Below are 16716 nucleotides of genomic sequence, written 5' to 3'. Positions count from 1 at the left end.
ATACAGGAGTTAACATCTAGTAGCATATATACAAGTACACTGTCTAAAACCTCATGTATACAGGTGCTGTGATACGGAAAAATCTGCTCAGTATATGGTCCAGAGAAGTGATACCAAGTGTCAGTCTAGACCAATCATACATATATATGTACATTCTAAAAAGTATGACCATCTCAATTATTATGTATATTAACTGTCATCACAATAAAACATTGAAAGAGATGCATGGAAATATAATTTTTTTGCAAACTCCACATTTGTCAATTTTACCACTCTCAATTATCAGTTTTGAGCCAAGCTATACAATTAATATTTAAGATTACTGCTGGACATACACATATACACGTACTTTGTTGTGATGTCTTGTGTACAACATTGGCGCCAACTACTGTGACAATAAGCTCCTTCACCACAGTAAGCTGCCTACGCACCTGTAACTGATGTAACTGTGCATAGGTACATCCCATAACAGACAGATCAGGTGCAATAACGGCCAAGTTCCTCCCTGATTAACCTGACAGGTGCGTCAAAAACACAGCATACACCTAGCCTCCACAAAAGTCACAACATAAGGACGGTTAGGAAATAAGAGCACTTCACCTGCATAAATCAGTGTTGTTCTGAACAAATCCCATTGTGTTTATCATCCAAAACATGGACTACCTCCACAGAAGCTACACACAATCCCAGCCTATCTACACGTACATGTACATGAAAAGTATACAATCACATTTAACAGGAATTTCTCATTTAACTCAGACATACAAAGAGCTGAGACATTTTCTAATAGTTCACAGCTAGCTGGTAAAATCAACTGTACTGATAATTCCCTATAGGGGACACAATGTGCCATTTCAGAAATCTGTATCATCAGTACTCTGTTACAACACCTTGACATTTTTCAGTGTGATTTTTCAACATTTGTCAGCTTAATTTTCTCCTGGCTTTTCAGCCTCCCACAGGATAATTTTCAAGAAAAAATCAATGTAAAGTTCTGTAACCCAAGAAACGCAGTTTCACAATATGCTGACCCCCTGTAATACCAAAAAAATCTTTGCAAATAACCTACAAAATAGATCTACACATGAATGTGACTGCACACAATTAAGCTTATTCAGATGATATGAAGCACAGCCCATGGATGTGGAGTGGTACATGAAAGCTGAGCTGTGGTTGGTTAGGACTCTACACAGAGGAGCCAATGGGGTCCCGGCTTCTTGGTGTGGCGTCGTTGTCATGGTGATAGTAATCATCCTCCATACCTCTGTTGACTTTCCCTGAATTGTACCTGTCACTGCGGCCGTAATAGTTGTTATCCTACAAAAAAAAAAAAAGGTGACAACTGATTAAAAATGTGCATTTATTTATGTCTCTGCTTGGTGTTACTCCAAACATATTTCACATATGTGATATCATATTTATAGGTGAAGGAAGCCAGTCCTTAATTATCAGGCATCTGAAAAACCTCTTTGCATGTACTTATAGTTGCTTCTGAAGCAATATGGGCTGGGTTCAAACAAAGCACTTTAACCACATAGGGAAAAAGTAAAATGTAAAAACACTGCTGCTTACGAATCTACAAATACAACAATTATTTAGTGGTTGATGTTCGTGGATAGGAAGTGATGGTACTCAGCAATTCAGACAATGATATTCACAAACAGGAACAGAGGGTACTTCGTTCGGAATTTGGAGTTCAGAGTCCAGTATGCATGGACAGGAAAAGCAACATACATGTTGTAGTCCAGATGTTGATGTCCCAAGAAAGGAAGAAAAGCTAAATGTACCTGAGAATCAAGCAGGGCTGATAATGCAGTGATTTACAGGCAGTGAAGCTAAAAGTATGAAGTTTGACTTAATTTTTTTGTTGAGAGTTTTTACACCATACTCAATATTACACTTATACGATGGCAGCTAACTAGTATTATGGAGGGAGAAAACCGAGCTTTTTCCACGATCATCAGCAGGTTGCTGGCAAACCTTTCCACGTGTAACTGGAAAGGATGCTGGAACTGAACTCATACTGGGGGGAGGATCCTGGGTCATTGTATTGCACCAGCAAACTAACCATTAGGCTATGTTGCGCAAGAAAGCCATCGCATTGTTGTCCACCAACTCTGCAGCTAATCTTTAGACCCAGGGGAAACAAGAGCTAGACACGAACTCCTAGCTCATGTACAGCATTGGTAACAGACTCTCCAGTCACTGTGTTGCGCTAGTATGCCATTTATTCAGACCCAGATGCCCACATTACAGTTTGAAGTATATGGCAGGACAAGCTGTGGCAGACAATGCACCATATAGAGATAGGCAATGAAGTTTATAACAAATTAGGTATTACATATACCTTGGAGAAAAGTATACAGACAGGCAGTGAAACTAGTAGTTTGGAGTAGAGTGTACAGATAGGCAGTGAAACTAGTAGTTTGGAGTGCAGAATAATATATATGGGCAAGTAGTGAAACTAGTAGTTTGGAGTACAGTATAAGATAGGCAGTGAAACTAGTAGTTTGGAGTACAGTATAAGATAGGCACTGAAACTAGTAGTTAGGAGAGCAGTATATGGGCAGGCAGTGAAACTAGTAGTTTGGAGAATAGTATAAAGTGATGGCAGACAGACATCGAAAACATAAAACAGAACAGTAATAATTGCCAAATGTCTTTTATGGCCTCATTTCACTTCTGGTTTATCACAGTACTTATGGCAGTGTATACGAGACACAACCGACACTACAGTTCTTCATTCTTCATACGAGCACATCTTAATTAAGCCTGAGCACAACGGGTCTACGCTGGTTCCGATCACTGAGAAATCGCTGAAGCAGGTACTAGCCCAGAGCACATTAGTGACTCGACAATGGAATCCTCCAGTATATGTGTACACCTGTACAGTCAATGGGGTGGCTAATTATCAGGTTATCAGATATAGTTATTATATTATCTACATCAACATCTTTAGAGAGACATGGAAGGAAATTGATAAAGTTCACAATTTAGCCCAAGCATTAAAGCTATACGCTTTCTACTGGTCTGCTTACATGAACATTTAGTGTCTTTTCTAGCTTTAACCAGTTATACTACATACTCTGACCAGGTAAAATGTTGGTAAGCCAGGTCTCACCTGTTATGTGTATGCATGTACCAATTAACAACTCAGCCTTTACATTTCGGCTTTTAAACTCACCTTTATACACATTAAAGTCATTGGAACAGTTATAACTTTGCCATACCACTACAAATTCTATAAATACATGTACATTAATTTGCACAAGAAATATCACTGCACAAGGATATGTTTTTGGCGTTCTTTGTCAGATTTAACAGATTTATATAGACTCATTCCAAATCTTTTGACAGCCTCTTCTGGACATTATGTTATAAATTACTGTTCACATGGAAGCTGTGTTATGTGTCCATCACTTAGCACAGCTTTGTGCCATTATTCAGAACATGTATCTACACATATGTATGTAGTTTACGCATAAAAAATGTTGGTCTGAATTCAAGGAGCATAACAACAGTGCACAGAAAAGCTTCAGGGAAATCAGGAACTTCAGCAGTGCTGTCCCTCGCAGTTCACCTGGGTAAGTTACTCTGTGGTGAGTATTGAGTAACAAGTGAGCGTTTATACAACTGGTGAAGCAGCAAGGTAAGACTGCACCACAATGGCTGTGGCAGGGGATGACACTAGTACACATATGAGTAACAAGTGAGCGTTTATACAACTGGTGAAGCAGCAAGGTAAGACTGCACCACAATGGCTGTGGCAGGGGATGACACTAGTACACATATGAGTAACAAGTGAGCGTTTATACAACTGGTGAAGCAGCAAGGTAAGACTGCACCACAATGGCTGTGGCAGGGGATGACACTAGTACACATATGAGTAACAAGTGAGGAGTAACAGGGGATGACACTAGTACACATATGAGTAACAAGTGAGCGTTTATACAACTGGTCAAGCAGCAAGGTAAGACTGCATCACAATGGCTGTGGCAGGGGATGACACTAGTACACGTATATACCATACAGCTTCTAGTATGGACAGGTAACAAAGCTATCTCAGGTTGCATGATACCTGTATGTAGGACAGACATTCTTCTAGCCCACAAGGGGTTCCGCCTGCTGAGGGCTTACAGTTTGAATACCTTATCAAGCTATGTCCCAGATTTCTGAGTCTTAAGATAACAGGCTTGTTAACAGCCAATAGTTGATGTGGGTCAACCCCGTGTGGGTAAGGGGATAAAATCGACTGTACAAACAGGTTCCTAGATATTATCAGGCAGGCAAGTATGAGCCAGGAAGATAGAGCTACTTGTGCACTACACAGCCATGCAGTCCAGGCCCGTTCTGTTCTGCCATTCGTTCTATTTCAGTGCCACAGATAATTGGCATTCCACCTTCAGAATACTCCTTGTATAGCCAAGCTAGTTTGATAATACCCAAAATGTGTACAACTACATTTATCCTGCAGATTCTAATGTACACAACTATCAATGTATGTAGTTTTAAGCCATGTGTTGTGAGACTGTAGAATAGCACAGCAGGTAAAGCTGTACTTCCTGGCCATATGAGCTTCTCACAATACCTTCAGGGGAATACCTCCCTGAGGTGAAAGCAATGGTGGTTTTGGCTGCTTGTTTGATGTATCAGTGATATGCTTAACAGACCACATTCAGTTAATTCTAGACTGTATGTATCTGGCATACAACAAAATAGTTCAGATGAGACCATACCCTTTGGCAACTTTCTGTCTATATATAGACAACACACACACTACCTGTAGGCAGGTTTACTGTTTTACACTAAATGAAGTGTGATATGCATGAAGGTACTAACCTTTGATCTCTGATAATAACAGTATCAAAATGTAATTTGTTATAACCATTCTACCAAAAAACATTACCAGGAAAATTGAGAAATAACTAGTTCTGGCTAAGTTTGACCCTGTGCTTGTCACTAAGGAATCAACACAGCTTTCCCACATTCCTTCTCCACCTGTGTATCCCGGCATCAATGACCAACACTCAGACAAAAACAAACACAACTACAGTAATAGCACACAGTATAAATATCAGACCAAAAGGACGGACCTTTCTAAATTATTTATAGTTTGGGCGCCCTTTTGATTTAGAGAGCATTAAGTTTCACTATTTTTACATGTGCAAACAAGGCAAATATATGAAGATGTTATCACTTGGGCTCCCAAAATTCTCACCTCCAAACCCTCTTGACCAGTTCAAAAATGCCATGGGTCAGTCCCTGTCCTGTATGTAACTATATCCTCATCCAACCTACTCAACAATGACCCCATCACCTCTAACAGGATGCATTCTAACAACAGTTACATGTACACCTGTTTGTGTTTACACTGATGTCATTAGGCAGATGGTCCTGAATGAATGACCTGGTTCCTCACCACAGTGTCCCCCTGTCACAGTTCTTGCTTACATCAGTGTGCATGAGCCACAGAGGCAGGCCAGTAGTTCCCAGGAAAAGGTGCCTTTGGTTTATAGTTTGTACTTTGTGTTCACTGGCACAGCAACCAGAAATGAATTACAGCGAACTTCAAATGTCATCAACTGTGGGCAGGTCTATAGTAATTTGACCGTTAAAGCCAAATTAACAGAACACTGCAAACTTACATCATTATAACCATCCAAGTCGGATGTAAATAATCAGTTTTCTCTATGTACTCTCCTATATCAGCATTCTAATGAAGACCTATTACTACGATGACTGCTTCCATTCTAGGCGAAGACTGGCCGTTTCAACATTCAGATGTAGAGGTCAAGGGTAAAATAACATTTTAATTTCGTCTGGCAATGCACCATACACTTTATTTGTAGTGTTTAAATTTTTTATTTACAATAACATGTACAAAAATAGAACAGATCATACATATATGTACATTATAAGCAAATGTAATCATTTGTGTACAAAATGGTTTGATTTACCTAAAAACACATGCAAATACTGTTCAGTTGCACCTGGTACAAAAAAGCATAAATATCAATGGTATAACATGTTCCATATATAATATAATGTTTTTGCCCTACATCCAAATCATAAGGCAATCTTGAGTAAGGTGTTCAAACATATTCAATCCTACTGTTTGACAATCAAAACTTATGCCATTTCTTCAAAACTTTTTCACCACTTAACTGAGATGAAAATATGTCCTTTGATACAGTTCATATGACAAGCAATGAATTCCACGAGTAACAGTAACATACATTATTTATACTCATTATTTTGATAAAGAATGGATGCATTATTTCTCATCTTGTAGCGCTCTGACAAATGTGTCTGAATATATTAAGGAAAATTTACATGCAAATCTGAGAGTATATAGTCAGACAACTTTACATCAGTGTCTTTGTCAACACAAAACTATCCTAAAACACCACAAAAAAGGCAACATTATCAACTCTAGTCAGAATTCAGCAGGAAACATATTCCATGAGCTGTTTTTTTTATGAATAGTCAGTGCTTGCAATGTATATTCATGAAGTCATCAGCCAATGAATGTTTATGAAGCAGCTAGGTGTACGCATATCCCAGTCCATACTATCATGACTTTGTGCATGTAGGTGTTATGTTATGCTGATCAGAGACAGCTGCACCAAAACGAATGTCAACAAATGTCTACTACTCAAACAGTCCATCAATTATAACATCAGCTGTATAATAATCAGCTACAAAAATATACTACAGCAAACTTTAATAATGTATATATGTATGTATGTATGCATTTGCCACGCCTACTTATGTTAATTTTTGCAACAAAGATGCACTTATTTCAACATGCAATGTTAAAGTTATGATTAGCACAAGACCTGTCTATGTGCTAAACTAATCCTTGTATGAAAATACAGGACAGTACTGTCAGTGTGACTGCACATACCACTACATCATCAGAGCAGTAAGGCCGTGAATATTCAAATGAGAGAGCTCCACACCAAGTGGAATAAAAGCTCAATTTAGCCTGGGTATAATGCCTTTCACAAATTTCCATCACAATTTATTTTATGTGTTTCTGATTAAGGTTGACACCTTACAAAACTACAGGTAGACCTACCTTACAAAGCTTACACATGTTGACACGTTATAAAGCTACCATGTTGACATATGACATGTATGTGTACAATAGTCTGTGAGGTGAAAACTCTCCTTGTTACCATATGACATGTATGAGTACAATAGTCTGTGAGGTGAAAACTCTCCTTGTTACCATATGACATGTATGTGTACAATAGTCTGTGAGGTGAAAACTCTCCTTGTTACCATATGACATGTATGTGTACAATAGTCTGTGAGGTGAAAACTCTCCTTGTTACCATATGACATGTATGTGTACAATAGTCTGTGAGGTGAAAACTCTCCTTGTTACCATATGACATGTATGAGTACAATAGTCTGTGAGGTGAAAACTCTCCTTGTTACCATATGACATGTATGAGTACAATAGTCTGTGAGGTGAAAACTCTCCATGTTACCTGAGATATTCTCCAGTATCACCACATTAAAGTGTAGCTTCATGCTCCGGTAAGCTTCAAATTTTATGAGATAATGTCAGATAAATTATGATCTACAGCTACATGACCCACATTACAAACCGCTATTTACACTCCGTGTTAACACACCTTTCTAAAACATTTTCTAACCCACCTATTCCAACACCCAATGTTAGCTCTTCTGAAAAGGACAGGTCTTTCCCTTATCAACATAGAGGTACATCCTGTTAAACTTAATGTGTAATATTGGGCAGGCATATGTAGGCCAACCTGGATCATATTAGATGGACACTGTATGTATAACGTGACTGTGTTACCTGTCAGGTGTGAACATATCAATCCAGTCATCATATACACTAGTCTGGATAACTGGAGTACAGGGGAATAGTTAAAACACTCAGGTGTGTTAGAGTGCATGCATGACAAATAAGACAGAGAATGATGACCTACTCAGGAGTGAAGTCAACACGTACCGTATCGGTACTTGTCAACACACATATACCTGTGTGTATGTCTGCAGTGTAAAGAAAGGAGAGGAGAATCCTTTCCTGAGGACAGTATAAACCTCACATTCAGAAATTCATAAATTAGAAAAGAATTCCACACCCATCAATGCTGATTATTGTGCAAGAAAGGAATGCCCTGGGATATATGCATACTGGATATGACTGTATATAATTATTTTATACAAGCACCATTCAAATGTACTGTTGACTTTAACAGAACCACAAAAAACAGAGATTTTACTTGGATGTCTCTTTAAACATGTACCTTGGCTCAGAAAACCTTAACTTTCATTTGTATGTGAATCTAAAATGTAAATTCAGTACAAAACACCGGTGTGTGGAGTATGAGCTAATTCTTTTCACAGCCAGAAGTTCTGGCTGAGTAGCTCCAGACTAATGTGTTACTGTTCAAGTGAATCTTCCCTGAACAAATCTACCTGGTAGACTTTCTACAGCTTATTATGTCCCGGCATATGCCAGGGCCGTGTGTGTGCAAGGCATTGTTGTGTATTCCCCCACAGCTTCTCACTCCCTTTTTCAGCTCAGATCACAACATGAAGCTTTTCACAAGCACTCCGCTTAGTAAAAGCCGGATATTTTGGTGACTGCCCTCCAGTTTTTTTACTTGACAACATGTCCTAAGGCATACTTTAAATATTTCAGTAGTTAGGCTGAGGCTATTGTAGTATTGTGTGTGTGTGAAGCTGTGAGAACTGCCTGGTACGCTGACAGCTATACAGGACTATTAATATACAACTTTCCAGAGGAGAAGGGTGTACCAGCTAAAAGAGCATGGCACAGCCTGGCTAACAGCCCTAAACCCACAGTCCCTCTCTCACACAAAATCTTCACCTGTCCACCACCCTCATAATATATGAACATTATCGTAGTTGTAAAACCTAGATTCAACTTGTCAACAAGCACTACAAACACTACAGAGATGATCTATGTAAGCTTATGGCCTCATTCTATTAGACATATCATAATGGGTATTTGGGGAGAACTTGAACATAAAGATAGAGGGATGTTAAAGGAGATATCAGTTAATTCCTCCAACACTGAAAACCTTCCATACTGCAGACTGGTGCAATGTAATAGATTATAGCATGTGAAATGTATCAGACCAGTAAATCTATCAATAATTTACTCAAACATGCCTTAATTAAGACCTTACTGGAATTAGCTGTCAAATTGGTTATTGCTTACAGCCATGTAGATCAAGTCTCACAACGCCCACTAGCTGTATAATCTAGTACTGCTAACACACCTGTACAGCTCAGTGTATATACTACACTCACAATAAACATGTACAATCTAGTGCTGCTAACACACCTGTACAGCTCAGTGTATATACTACACTCACAATAAACATGTACAATCTAGTGCTGCTAACACACCTGTACAGCTCAGTGTATATACTACACTCACAATAAACATGTACAATCTAGTGCTGCTAACACACCTGTACAGCTCATTATATATACTATATTCACTACAAACATGCATAATCTAGTACTGCTAACACACCTGTACAACTACACCCACTATCAACATATTTCTTAACATTTCACATCAATGAAATTGAAAGATATTCTCTGAACATTACAACTACACCCTCTTCCCTTCATTCAAACCACTACAGTATAATATAGAAACAATCCCACTTCAGGTAAATCTCAACTGTTGAACAGCTGTGTATCATTGCTTCCTGAGAATGAGTATGTGGTATTCTTTGTTAAATGGGATTTAGCCTCTTGTAGTAGTCAAATCTTTTATCCACCACATACATGTAGATATTATCCTAAAAATAATAAAAACCATTTCCTTACAAAGTTTTCTAGCACTGTTCTCAACCACCCAGATATAATGATAATCTGGAACCTGGGCAAAAAGTTTAGTTAACATGGTATAACACCTGGCCAGTTCTCTGCATGTAATGAAATGTATCTGCAGGGAAGTCTATCTACCATGGCCATGTACTTCCTTGTTCCCACCATAAAGGTTTGCCAAAATGTATCTACTCAACACAAAAAAAACATATAGCAGATACACAGATGTGTGGAGTAGTTGTTAACAATATACTAAGCATGTTTGTGTATTTCTGGCTATCCCTATTCTGATCATATATACATTACATACAAGTGTATCAGATAACACAGCACCAAAACTGCATATATACTCTGTCAGTGCTGGAATGTTTAAGGATTGTGTTAAAGCTGACTACCTCAGAGCAGTAAGAAACAATGTCACATCTGAGATAGGTACATCAAAGTTGGTCTCATGACTTACATGTGTGTGGGGCAGTGCAATGAGGAAGTAGCCTGAGACTCATTGTTATGGTATTTCAGCCTGGACAGGAGAGTGGGCAGTGTTGAGGATAAACTATAACCCAGAACAAACATACATGTACCTCTGTCCTTGTGAGTCACCTACCCTGCACACAGACCTTCTGTTGACTCAGTCAAAGGCCAGATTATATTTACATCAGTCCTGTCCTCACCATCCCCTCCCCATTCTGGCACAGTTTTCCACAACAGGACATTGAACTATGTCAGTCTACCTGTCACTAGGAGATGCTCAAAATATATATATATATCTATATATTTACAAGTACATAATTTCATACACTTTCATACCCCCTGTAAAAACATTCCCGAGAGAACAAGAAGCTTCAAACAACCAGCTGTGGAGATTAAAGCCACACCTGGTCATTCAAGACCTATATGCCTACATGTATAAGTACAATAGATCCAAATTTTCCTGATAAAAGACTGAAAAATGATTTCAAAATGCCAAGCTTTAGCCTACACCAGCTTACACCATAATTGCTTGAGTGGAGCTTAGAAAAGGCAAGAGTTCTACTTCATAAACTTTCCATGCCATCTCCTTTATTTTCATCTTCTACAGAGGGTTGATGTGGTAGTGTGTTACCCACTGAGAGTTCCTTTGTCACTGTGCTGCCCACAAAGTATTCCTGTGGTACCGTGTTGCCCACTGAGAGTTGTTGGGGTATAAGAATGCGCACAGGTGTCATCCTGCACCGGGTTGTTTTCTTTTTGGAGTGAACACTGTTAAGAAGTGCTGATATGGAAATACCAACAACCTTAAACTGGGCACATCTACATGTATACCTGAAGCCATCACTTGTACCTAACTTCACCAACACAAATCTTTAGTCCAACAACTAATACCACATTTAAATCCGGGCGCACCTGTACATGTACCTACCAGTATCATCTGCATAGCATCCTTATCTACACTAACCCTTGATCCCACACTACCAGCTACTGAATAAACCCAGGCACACTTGATCTTCCACCATCACCTCTGTTGAATCATTATTAACACATTTAACAGCACACTACCACTTGACTCAACCCAGGTACATCATCCACTTTCACTCCTATCTAACCATTATCAACATATTTAACAGCACACTACCAGCTGACAAAACCCAGGTACATCATCTACTTTCACTCTTATCTAACCATTATCAACACATTTAACAGCACACTACAGTTGACTAAACCCAGATATATCATCCACTTTCACTCCTATCAAACCATTATCAACACATTTAACAGCACACTACTAGCTGACTTAACCCAGGTACATCATCCACTTTCACTCCTATCTAACCATTATCAACACATTTAACAGCACACTACCAGTTGACTAAACCCTGGTATATCATCCACTTTCACTCCTATCTAACCATTATCAACACATTTAACAACACACTACCAGTTGACTAAACCCTGGTATATCATCCACTTTCACTCCTATAGAACCATTATCAACACATTTAACAGCACACTACCAGCTGACTAAGCCCAGGTATATCATCCACTTTCACTCCTATCAAACCATTATCAACACATTTAACAGCACACTACTAGCTGACTTAACCCAGGTACATCATCCACTTTCACTCCTATCAAACCATTATCAACACATTCAGCAGCACACTACCAGCTACTGACTAAGCCCAGGCACACTCTGCCTGCTATCCTTACCTGTGCAGTATCCTTATCATTACAAGTTTACTCCTCAGGCCCTGATCTCACTTACTAAAGTATCACGGACAAAATTTGAACCTGTGATCACAAACCTGTGCTCTCTATTTGGAAAGCTACACACTCTGCACCATAATACCTGCCAGGTGTTAAGGAAAGGCTAATAATGGTCAGAGACACCATCTCAGCTCTAATTGTAAATCAGTTATTCAACCCCCAAAGTTATGGACTCATGAGAAAGTTAGACGCATGTGTCTGATACCACAATAGCATCCAGTATAACAAAGAGTGACAGCCAGCTATAATACCAAAGGGTTCTCAGAACAATGGATTTAACCACTGCACAGTTACCTCTACAAATATTCAACGAATTCTTCAACTTACATGAATACAAACAATGCCCAACATGCATGCAGTATAATACAGAAGTGAATGAGCTGAACAGCACATGAATGACAGCTATTAAAACTAAATTAAAACTAAGGTATCTCTTAATGAAATTAACTGTACAAATGTAAGAAGTCCATATCCTGCCTGACATTGATGATCAGACTTGAGACTGCTGACAGATAAAGACTGTATAAACCATCTAACGAAGCATTCAGAGATCATTTTCAAACCTGTGCATGCGCAAAGTGTGAACTAGTTACTCCCATCATTCTTCACCATGCATTAAACGGCTGTACACATCAAAGCCGTCTGTAATGCCTGACATAGTCCTAGGCAATCTCACACCATTCTTGCTATAGACAAGACAGAAACATGAATGCACATGACCCAAGTTGACAGCGACTTGTAACCCGCAGGTAGCTATACAGGGAGCTGGATTTCAGCGTAGGGCGTGGCCTGGCCTGTCCGTCGCACCCGGTCAATTGTGGGCGAGTTGGAACTATCTACTGAGTTAGGAGCCCGCACCAAATCTAGCTCTGCGTAATGCAAAGGCTCCCTCTCGGGCCTACTCTGGGGTGTATGCTTGTTTCGCTGGAAAGAGCCAAAACCAAAGGAGCCAAATTTAGTTTCAAGTTCATGTCCTGTTTCCACTAGCCGATTTATAATTTAAACACAGTAATCTTTTGCAGCCATTATGTCTGTTATTTTGTCTTGTTTTATAGCAGTTTCATAATAACATGTGTTACCATGCTCTGCTGCAAATTCACAGCAGAAGCAGAGCTAGCCTTTTTTCATTAGAATTTAGAATTTTGGATATTAGCCCTAAAAGCTAATTTAATTGCTCATACACCCATGCCCCGAAACAGCTCTCAATGATCACTGATACCCAGGGAACGTTTTGCACTGCGCAGATTTGTATCACATGACCCAAGGAAGTAAGAATTACATGTACATGTATATGGCAATAAAAGCAAAGACTGAAAGGGGGCAGTAAACAGAAGATGAGTGAGACAGAAGCAAAGTGGACACGAGTCATGTTAGAGAGGGGATTGATTTCTGAACAACTTCAATTTTTATGGTTAGACAACAAAACAAAATAACAGAAAATTACAAACATTTACTATAAGCTGCGATCAAAGATTCATAAATACTGGCCATAAGATGTTCAGCACAAAAGTGTCTTTCACATGTAAGAGATACAGGGGGCCAGAACAGCCAAATTACCATTTAATGGAAAATTATATCCATAAAGCATTTACTGATTCGATTAAATGTTAATTTGGCCCCCCATAAAGATAAGGGTTATTGGATTTGAATCTTGCTGAATACAACACTCAAAAACTTTTCACTTATAGGACTGCTGTCAGTTTGCTGGGTGTAGGAAACCCACAAGCCCAAGCCTAAGCCAGAAACCTTTGGTAAGTTACAAACTTTATAACCTGTGGAGGACGAGCAGTCTTCAACAAACAGTGCAAACTGCCACAAGAGCGCTATTAATTCCTTATTGTCCCCAAGGTGCGACAAGAAGTAAAGGTGGTGGGAATGTAAAAGATTCACTGTTTAAAACAAATTGTGAACTTGAGCTTTGTGCGTCCAGGTGATTGCACATCTGGAACATGGCACACTGCAATGCCCTTGTTGGTACGCACCTTGGTTTTGAACAGGAAGCACACATGCATATGTAGTACTCATCTGACAATGAGGAGAAGTCCAGCTATGGGCCCGAACTTTCACAAATTTTCTAAATCAGTTTTTCATAACCTTGCTAGAAAATACTTTTATGGCACGTAACTCTAAACAACTGTATTAAGAAACAAGCTGACTTATAATGTTTTGTTGGCCAGAGAGCCAACATGAGGAGGTTTCACAGCCTGGTGACTGTGGGAGAGGAGGGGGCAGGTACTAACCACACAGACAAAGCACTACTCACCTGGTTATCTCCTGTTGTGTCGTACATACTGTTCTCATGCATCTCTGGTTTCTTGGCCACTCTGAAATGAACAACAATAAATCGAGGTTAAAAAATAAGTAGGTTAATATGATGGTATCATAGTGAATTGTCCTCGGATAATGTTGTCCACAGGTATTTAAGCTATGAAAATGAGCAAAAATATCATGTACATTCGCAGTCGTTCTATGTCATGCTCAACAATTTCCAACCAAATTTGTTGTTAACTTATTGATCTTTATGACTGATGTAACACTGACCCCAAAAGTTTTCACTGAGTGCTTGAGTGAGTGCTTGAGGTTTAACTCCATACTTAACAATTTTTCAGTCATGATGACGAAGGAGTCCTTAGTGTGCATGTAACGTGCCTCCTTGTTGCAGGATGGATTTCCACCACTCTTTTACCTAGTGCTGCTTCACTGAGATTTACTGAAGGCAAGTTAGCTGCCCTGCATGAGCAAATATATTGATAAGGGTCAACAAATCGTTTCACTATCCCCTTCATGATGAAAGCCAAGCGAGGATTTTACAACTTCCTCTTTTAAGGTCTTAGGTGTGACCCAACCCAAGATTGACCCTGGATCTGCCGCCTCCCAAAGCGGACGCTCTACCAATTTCACCGATATGAAAGTTATGTTTAACAGGTCATGTTTAAAGCGGAAGAAGGGATGCCAGAAGTACATGCAAATCATCACCCTTTGCCAAGTACAATCTGACAACCCTCCTGACCTAAAGCTAGTCTGGGCCAAGAACTGACTCCAAGCTGCAGCCTCACACACTCACATTCATACATGCAGTTGGTAAATCTGCCTATTTTACTTACGGTGGAGGCCCATTCCTTCCGTCTGCTTCCCTGGTGTTGTCTGTTCAAATAAATAAACACATGATTTAGGTCACATAAAATTTTACCACTTTCCAAATGATAAGCATTTTGCTTCTCTTACCATATGTAGTCATTTGGAGAAAACACCTTAATGTGTAGAGTTCTGCTCTCTTTACAAACACATTTTGTAACTGTTTAATACAAGGCAGCTACACTGTATAAAACTCATCGTCACTATAAATAACACGCCCAAAGGTTTCTTAGAGAAGAGTGCCATTGTACTGTATGTCTGAAATATTGTCAAAGCATGTGGTGTTAAGCCATAATCATTCATTCATTCCTACAGAAACAGATATTTAGCCACAGCTTCCTCTGACAATTCAGCATTAACATCTATGGGAATTCACAGCCACTTATTAAACTGTCCTTGCTTCACAGCTTTGACCATGTTGATTATCTACTGAAGAGGTAATTCAGCTCTCCTATAGGGCTAAGTTTGTACTCACAAGACTCGCCGCTGTCTCTGCGTCTGTACCAAAGGAAGTAGACGAGAACGACGACCAGGACAATCAAGGCGATGATGCCGATAACAATGCCAGCAATAGGTCCTCCACCCAAGCCTGCTTCAGCTAACACCCAAAATAATAAAAAAAGCAGATACAGTAAGAGTTTGACTCATTCAGTGAATCTCCTTAGGCAGAGGACAGTAGCCATAGGTCTACTCAACCTCTGCTGAAAAGCCTGCAAATCTGGCATACCGTGACATAAACACAGCTGTTTAAAGTGAACATACATTCTGCCAGGTACTATGTATGCACAAAGAAAAAATGATATAGGACACAGCTATCACTGAAAAAATGTGTAAAAAATTCTATTAAGGTTTGAAAGCTGAGAAGATGAAGCTCAGCACTGGGGATATGGCACCGATGATTCACTCGGAGCAGCCATGTTGTAAAAGCCCTTATGTACTTCACCAATGGCACTGATGATTTACTCCAAGTAACCATGTTGTAAAAGCCCTTGTGTACTTCGTCAATGGCACTGATGATTCACTCCGAGCAGCCATGTTGTAAAAGCCCTTATGTACTTCACCAATGGCACTGATGATTTACTCCAAGTAACCATGTTGTAAAAGCCCTTGTGTACTTCGTCAATGGCACTGATGATTCACTTGAAGCAGCCATGTTGTAAAAGCCCTTATGTACTTCACCAATGGCACTGATGATTCACTCCGAGCAGCCATATTGTAAAAGCCCTTGTGTACTTCACCAATGGCACTGATGATTTACTCCAAGTAACCATGTTGTAAAAGCCCTTGTGTACTTCGTCAATGGCACTGATGATTCACTTGAAGCAGCCATGTTGTAAAAGCCCTTATGTACTTCACCAATGGCACTGATGATTCACTCTGAGCAGCCATGTTGTAAAAGCCCTTGTGTACTTCACCAATGGCACTGATGATTTACTCCAAGTAACCATGTTGTAAAAGCCCTTGTGTACTTCACCAATGGCACTG

General features: G+C 39.5%; 1 long non-coding RNA gene across 1 annotated transcript; it reads right to left on the bottom strand.

The window, feature by feature from the left end:
• Positions 1–204: 204 nt before the first annotated feature.
• LOC135462069 (uncharacterized) lies at positions 205–16112 on the bottom strand. The gene is made up of 4 exons (XR_010443428.1): positions 15707–16112; positions 15201–15240; positions 14360–14420; positions 205–1317 (listed from the first exon to the last, which is right to left on the bottom strand). It is a non-coding gene; the product is annotated as an uncharacterized LOC135462069 (long non-coding RNA).
• Positions 16113–16716: the final 604 nt, after the last annotated feature.

This window comes from Liolophura sinensis, chromosome 1 (assembly GCF_032854445.1).
Source record: "Liolophura sinensis isolate JHLJ2023 chromosome 1, CUHK_Ljap_v2, whole genome shotgun sequence".
Lineage (NCBI taxonomy): Eukaryota > Metazoa > Mollusca > Polyplacophora > Chitonida > Chitonidae > Liolophura > Liolophura sinensis.
This window is presented reverse-complemented; position numbering and strand designations above follow the sequence as displayed.